We start from the raw sequence: 7205 nt of genomic DNA on the forward strand, positions 1-7205 counted from the left end.
GGTGAGTAACCCCAGAGATCTTGTTACACATTCACATCATTCACAATACATTAATCTTGCTGCCAGTAAAAGTAATTGCTTAAGAATTAACTTGGGTATTTATAATGGCACCTTACCCTTCATATAAATGAAAACTCTGTCATTTAGTGAGCCTTACAAAAGATACAGTAACTGAAGGGACATTTGGATTAAACAAGAAAATAGTATTGGACCCTAAGGGAATGAATCTGCTATAGGTAAAAAAGAGATCTAAACATAAAGTACTACAGTAATTTATGAACTGAGTGATTGTCTCTCCACAATGTTAATAGGTAATGAACACAAAAATCTCTCAGATGTTTTGAAAAAAAAGTTACTAAATAATAAGGCCTAGATTTCAGACAAATTAAATATGTAGCCCTGGTAATCCACGCTGGGAAGAGAAGGTTTAACAGGGAGAAATACTTCAATAGGAGAATAGTTGAGTCTATTTTTTCTGAGAAGGATAATGTGTGACTACAATAGTGCAATAAAAATGTCATTTAGTTGGGTATAACAGCTGTCTGAAACTTTGGCAAGTTTGCCATGTGTAATGCAGGGCTTTCAATTTAGCTTTGCTTCCATCCAGAGCTGGTGAATGGCATTGATGTTATGAATGAAATGAACATAGATTTATTTTTCCTTTTTTTTTTTTAAATACCAATGTACGTCATTATCCCTGTCACAGCCACCAACAGCTTGCTCTGTGATAGGTACCCTTGGTCTTTTAATAAGAAGCAAACGTGTTACAAATATTCCAAGCACAATTTACAGACCTTTAGTCTAGGAAACAGGAGAGAGAAGGGAAGTGAATTAACATTTATACCAGTTCCCCTTCTCACCTGTTTGCATAAATGCTTAGAGGGCCCTGCAGGCCTGATTTCAAGGGGAAAGATGGTTGGACAGGTAGGCAGTTGTCTGTGAAAGTAAACACAAGATAGGGATGGGAAAACCATCCACTGGGAATAGAAGGGAGAATCACTGATGTGTAAGTAACCTGGAGCACCCACTGGGAAACCAGGAATCACCATAGGCAAGCTGAAAACTGTAAAGAACTGATGAAAACAGGATAATCCTAACCAAAAAGGAAGAGAAGTTTGGAAAGCTTGGAAAAGAAAACCAGCTGCCTCTGCAGCTTTTCTTGTATCTAGAACAAGTTCATAAGCTGCTTTTCTTGCATTGATGGAGCCATTTCAGATCCTTAAGTAAGAAGTTAGAGGAAGTGATATCTCCTGGCCCTTGCCAGTCTAGGGAACAAAGGGCACTACGTTCCGTGAGTGTGCAGCTGCCATTTAAGTAGAACACGTGGAACTTATGGATTTGAAAGACTCAGCTTTGGAGAAAGGCAACATAGATCTGCATGCACAAATGGATAGACAATATCTTTGCCACTAGCAGAAGAATATGTCCATATCCAAATGCATTGGGCCTTTTGTATATTTGAAATCTAGAGCCAGGCTTTACTGAGAGCTTTGTGCCTTGACCCCATTTTATTACAAACTGAACCACTGTTGGGCAAGAAATAATTTAAGGACATCCTGTGGATTATTACCAGGAGGATATGACAAACTTAAAAAGCTCTGAAAACATTAACTCTTCAATTTGTCCAACATTCTGTTTTTGACCATCTCAGTTTTAATCGTAACCAGTTACCATAACAGGCTTCAAAACATAGTATGACACATGGGAATTCTTCCATCTAAGGGATTGGTGGGAGATGTGCAGGAACAACTCTTGGAACTATTAGATAAACTAAGCAACAGTCAAGAAAGAGTCTGGCTTTATTTTTAGAATATTCCAAAATCTCTATGGTATTAACAAGTGAAGCCAAGACAGCTGCATTAAAACACAGACACAGCTGAGTGACAAAAAAAAAAAAAAAATCCAAAAAATGTTACTAATAAACTTTATTGGAGGGATTCCTAAACAAACTTTGATTTCCAACACTGAATAGAAAAATCAAAGCTGGATTTTAGTTTACAAAAACTATCTGTGATAAAATTCCAAATAATGAACAAATGTAACACTTCACAATAATGAGCAATCTTTAAAGTCAAGGCAAATATTATGAAATTCAAACATTACCAGCAGTGATTGCAAAAGTCTTTTTACCAATATGTATGCTAACTATGCCAGCTAAATCATATGTACACATTTCCCACACATCTACAAACAATTGTGTATGTAGTATTAGTCAGCAAAAACCCCAAAACCAAAATGAAAAAAACCAGTGAAGACAGAAGGAAAAAGGGAGATATCCATCCTAATTTATTTGTGTCAGTGAAAGATTTTATAATAGTTTTTTATCATAGAAAAACCCTCACCTTCTGGGTCAAATAAAGCACAGAGTAAAAAAAGTCAGAGGATACTACTTATCAGGCTCTGTGTATCTGATGCAGATGGCTTTCAATTTCACAACAAACCAACAATTCAAGCCAAATTTGTCAGAATTCTCCTTCTGGTTTATAAATTTATCTAATAAACCTGGTCCTACATGAAATAAATGTAGTTTTATTTATACCTTTCTATCATAATGATCTAAATTCCAAATTTCATTTTACTGCAGAATAAGTTAAAGCTCTATGACTCTAGAAGCTCTAGAACTTCATTCTGTAAAATGGCTATTCAAAGTAGAAAGCAAAAATGAAACTGTAAGAATCAAAGAAAAAAAAGTGGAAGTGCTCCAAATTTCAGAGTTCTGATAACCACGTCAAGAGCTGAATGTTGCTGTGCCAATTTTCATTGACAAGCAAATCCACCCTCCCTCACAATTAGAAAATTAAAAAATTAAAAAATAGAGGAGGAGGGGAGGGAGGTGAGAGATTCTTTTATATCATTTTACCACCATGTGATTTTTTTAGTGAATAATTACATTTTTCCTCCTGGGAAATCTTCATATTTCAGACAGATGTTTTCAACCACCCTAGAGGATTTTTTTTTTTTCAAATGTCATATGTATATAGATAACATATGCTGGTTCCAAATACTTAGATAATGTTCTTAGATCTTGAATTCCAAAGGTAACAATTTTTGTTTATCAGATATCCCTTGGATATTTCTATGGCTCTTCTTCCAATATTGTCAACACTCTAGTTTGTCTTACAAACCCTAACAAATATAGCTATCCACATTTGACAGAGGTACAGAGGGAATACATGGATAGTTCAAGTTCAACTAGACAACACAGGAATTTAAACCCTGGTTAATAATTCCCTCCTCCCAGAACATTGTTCCTATTCTTCAATAGAATCATAACAGTGAACGGGGATGAGGCATCCAAATTCTTTAAGCAGCTTCAAAGATCTCACTCTGAAAGTCTTAGAGTCATTTCTTCATAATCCTGTTAAATTACTCTGAACCCACAGATTTTTGTCTGTATTTCAAAGAAAACAGAAGACTGGACCTTAATTTTCAAGCAGATGCATTTTACCTGGAAAGGGTCTGTAATAATAACAAGTTTTCTACATACCATACCAGCTTGCAACTTTCAGAGTCAGATAATAATGATGTACACTATCTGAACACATCACAACACATTCTAAATAAAATTTACAATAGGTACAAGTATATATAGGAATGAACTGTAACATGCCAAGTCATGGTACACAGTTGCAAGCACATTCTGCAAGCACACTTACAGATACTCCTATTTAGCCACTTCATGTGCAACTACCTGATTGGCATACAGAAGACCTTGGCATGCAAACTGTTGAAAATTATTTCTGCTAACTACAACTAAACATATGAGACTTAACTTTTTTCTATAAAGTAAATCTTATGGAAAAATGTTTCACAACATTTTCACAACCGTCTCAAAAGAATCAGTAAGAATCATAATTATAATTATTATTTGTAGCTTGACATCTGAAAAATTTCAACATCTATTTTACTGTTGGATTAACAAAGGCACAGAGAAGCAGTTAATATAAAATCAAAGTAAGTCAATGGAAAACTCCTAAGTGACTTCTTGATGACCTAAGGGCCGTACAAGTTATTAGTCATCATTCCCTTCCCAGCAGTAAATTATTCCTCAAAGGGTAAAAAGTTAACTTTAAGCTATTGTGTCCCTGACAAGGGTAGTATCCTTTATGTAACCTCTTCAATTTGCCTATCTGTACCAAAACTGTTCTGTGCATCACTGAAGTCTTTAAAGAGCAGGAATCCACAGAAGGTCAAGACCTAAATGACATATTTCCCTTCAGCCTGCAGAAAAGCAAGAGCAACTTTTCTCAGCACAGGCTTAACAGTGAGCCCTTTAACATTTATCCTTCATATCAAAACCAATATCAAGTTATAGCCGGGACACAAAGATAAGGGCAAATAAAAAAATGTTTCAAGCATCTACAGAAAAGAAGAAAGTTCTTCTTGGAATGTGTTTACTTTCTCAAATAACTGTCATCAAAATATAAAGTCATGAAGCAAAAACTATTGTAGGAAGTAAATTAAAAACAAGATTATGAAAGTGCAATATTTGACCAGGTGAAAATATTGTTTAACACCTTAAGAAGAGCTTCAACCAGTTTCTAAAGATCCCACAGAAAAAACTTTATGAAAAAATGCACCTAAAACTGAGCAAGTAGTGACAACTTTCATTTATAAAGTATTTTTAGTACCTCCAGAATGAATTTTATTTTTATTCGGAGAATTAAGAACTTCCATGCTTTCACAGACATGTTTTGACTTTAAAAAATATCTTCTGGAGGGATAAATAAGATGCAGAATGCTTTCTTTATAATAATTTTCATTATAATGTTATTAGCTATTCTGTTGCAGAGGAGTTCCAAAGCTTAATAAATATGTGCATTTTTAATTTAAAGTTAAGAATACCTTTTTTTGCTTCCAAATTAGTATTGGAACTTTAAGCAAAATTCTGCATTAACTTTCTTCTCTGAAAGCTTTGCCATGACCTGTCCAAGAACAGGATCAGAACTACAGTCCCTGCTCCAAGAAATTTATATGTATTAACATTAAGCTGTCTGTGTAGCACAGTCAGTTAGAAGAACTACATTAAATTATATTTCAGCCATATCAGGTGAAACTCACTCTAGAAGACTTGAATGACACCAGCCCTCTAGGCAGAGGTGAGTTTTACCCACTTACAAGTCCCAGGTGATTTGCAGCACTGTTTCTTTTTTTATTTCAAAGTGATTTTAGTACTTGATACCTTCTAGCTGATTGCTTAAAGCTGCTTGCTTCACAAAGCAAGAACACTGTGGAGAGGTAGCTGAGGAACTTCATTGGAGACCAATCAGCAAAGACCAGAAAACATGTGTATCAATTAAAATAATTTCACTGGAGTTTCAGTGCTTAACTGAAACAGGTATGGAAAGAGGTTGTAGGGTAGAGGTGACAGCCAGAAAAGAACAGAAACAGCGTGTTCTGCTCTTTCTTCTTCGCAAATACCCTAACATCTGAATGCATGAAGATTATAGATGAGTCATTAAAATTTTTCCCTCCTTATATTTACCAGATAGCATGTAGAATGTGTTTATACTGGAATTATTTGTCCCAAACAGCAGAAAGCACACCTGTCACATATAATCTGTGCTGCTGCAATGTGCTGTTGCCAAATGGAGTCACTTTTTATCACGGTATCATTAAATTTAAAATGAGTGCAATGTCAGGATACAACTGTTGGCCCCAGATGGAAAAATCCCTAGAATCGAGAACTTGCAGATCAATTTCCAGAAGACTCTTTTTATACACTCTAATTTGCTTTTCTTCTACAAATCAGAAAAATAGCAAGTGAGGTAATAACAACTTTGGACCAGTGACCAGTGTAAAATTGCTGCATCTACTGAAGACAGTGGTAACTCTGTTTTGGTATTAAGAGGAGTAGAAACTATGCGAGAAGTATTTATCAGAGAGAAATGAAGAAAGGGTACGAAACAGAAACTGATAAAATGACAAGCAATCTCTGAAAGTCCGAAATGAAACTTTTTCCAATGTGCTTACCTTCTTCCACACAATTTTCATCCTAAAATTTCTCATCTGTCTTTCAATTATACTGTCAATAATTAGCAGAAATGGTATAAATCAGTTAGGAGGTCAACACAGAAGAGAAAATTCTTTATTTTTGAAACTTGACATAAAACAGAAGAAAACAGGCTGCTCCTAACACGACCTGCAGGAAAGAAGGCTCTCCAGTAAGGGAACTATATTGTACTGGAGAGCATGGTGTACTTTCTTTCAGTTGATATAAGCATCTGCCCTCTTTGACAGCCAGCTCTGGTAGCTTTATCACCTACTACAACTACTAAACAAAGGTGTTTATTTCTTTATTTGTCAGAGAAAAGGCTCAATGTTTTTAGTGTATTTCAATCACATTTTGCTGTCAATGGGCAGGGGAGAAAGCTAATATGCAAGACAAAATTGAAGAACAATTTTTAATGTAACTTACTGGTGAAGAGAAATCCTACCACCCACCCCCCCTACCCCCCCCATCTAAGGAAATCAGTGCTGTTGAGTCCAACACAGAATACAAACCCCCTCAACTCACATACCTTTTTTAACCTCAGATATCTGTATAATTTTGTTGAATTACATTGGAAGGCACACATACATTTGTGAAGCAGCAAACTTTCTGTTGCACCACAATAGTACTTAATCAAACACTCAGGAAATACAACCCCACAGGTCAAAAAGCAAATGATAACAGTCCAACTGACAACATTTTTTTAAAGAGTTAACTCAGCCATGTTTCAATTCTATTGTTTTATGCACCACATGTTTGCTGTTAAATGAGATAATAGAATTAATTTCAATTCTTTCCCAAACTGAGTGAAAAAAGATACAGTGTTTATCCATCTACAAAGAACAAAATCAAAAAAAGGGAAAATGGCTGCCAGGCTTTAAAGAGGGTGAAGAAAACAACACCAAGCATATAAAGAGGGCAAAACCCACTGTAAAATATGTCTTTAAAATGAGTTTGGGAAAAAAACTCTTCGAACTATTTTTTTTCTAAAGAAAAAGCTTATTCTGCACATTACCCCTGTAAACAATACAGCAATCATGGTAGTGTACTTATTTCCCCATATGATGTTCCTTTCACTGTGATTTGCTAAAACTCTTAAAATGTGTTTGACTGTTTTACTGTCAAATTGTCCTTTGTCAATTGTTCTCTTTGCAATGGTTCACATATTCAGTAGTCTGAAGATTTATTTTGCCAGTGACACAAACCAGCAGCA

This window comes from Aquila chrysaetos, chromosome 3, assembly GCF_900496995.4.
Source record: "Aquila chrysaetos chrysaetos chromosome 3, bAquChr1.4, whole genome shotgun sequence".
Classification (NCBI taxonomy): Eukaryota; Metazoa; Chordata; class Aves; order Accipitriformes; family Accipitridae; genus Aquila; species Aquila chrysaetos.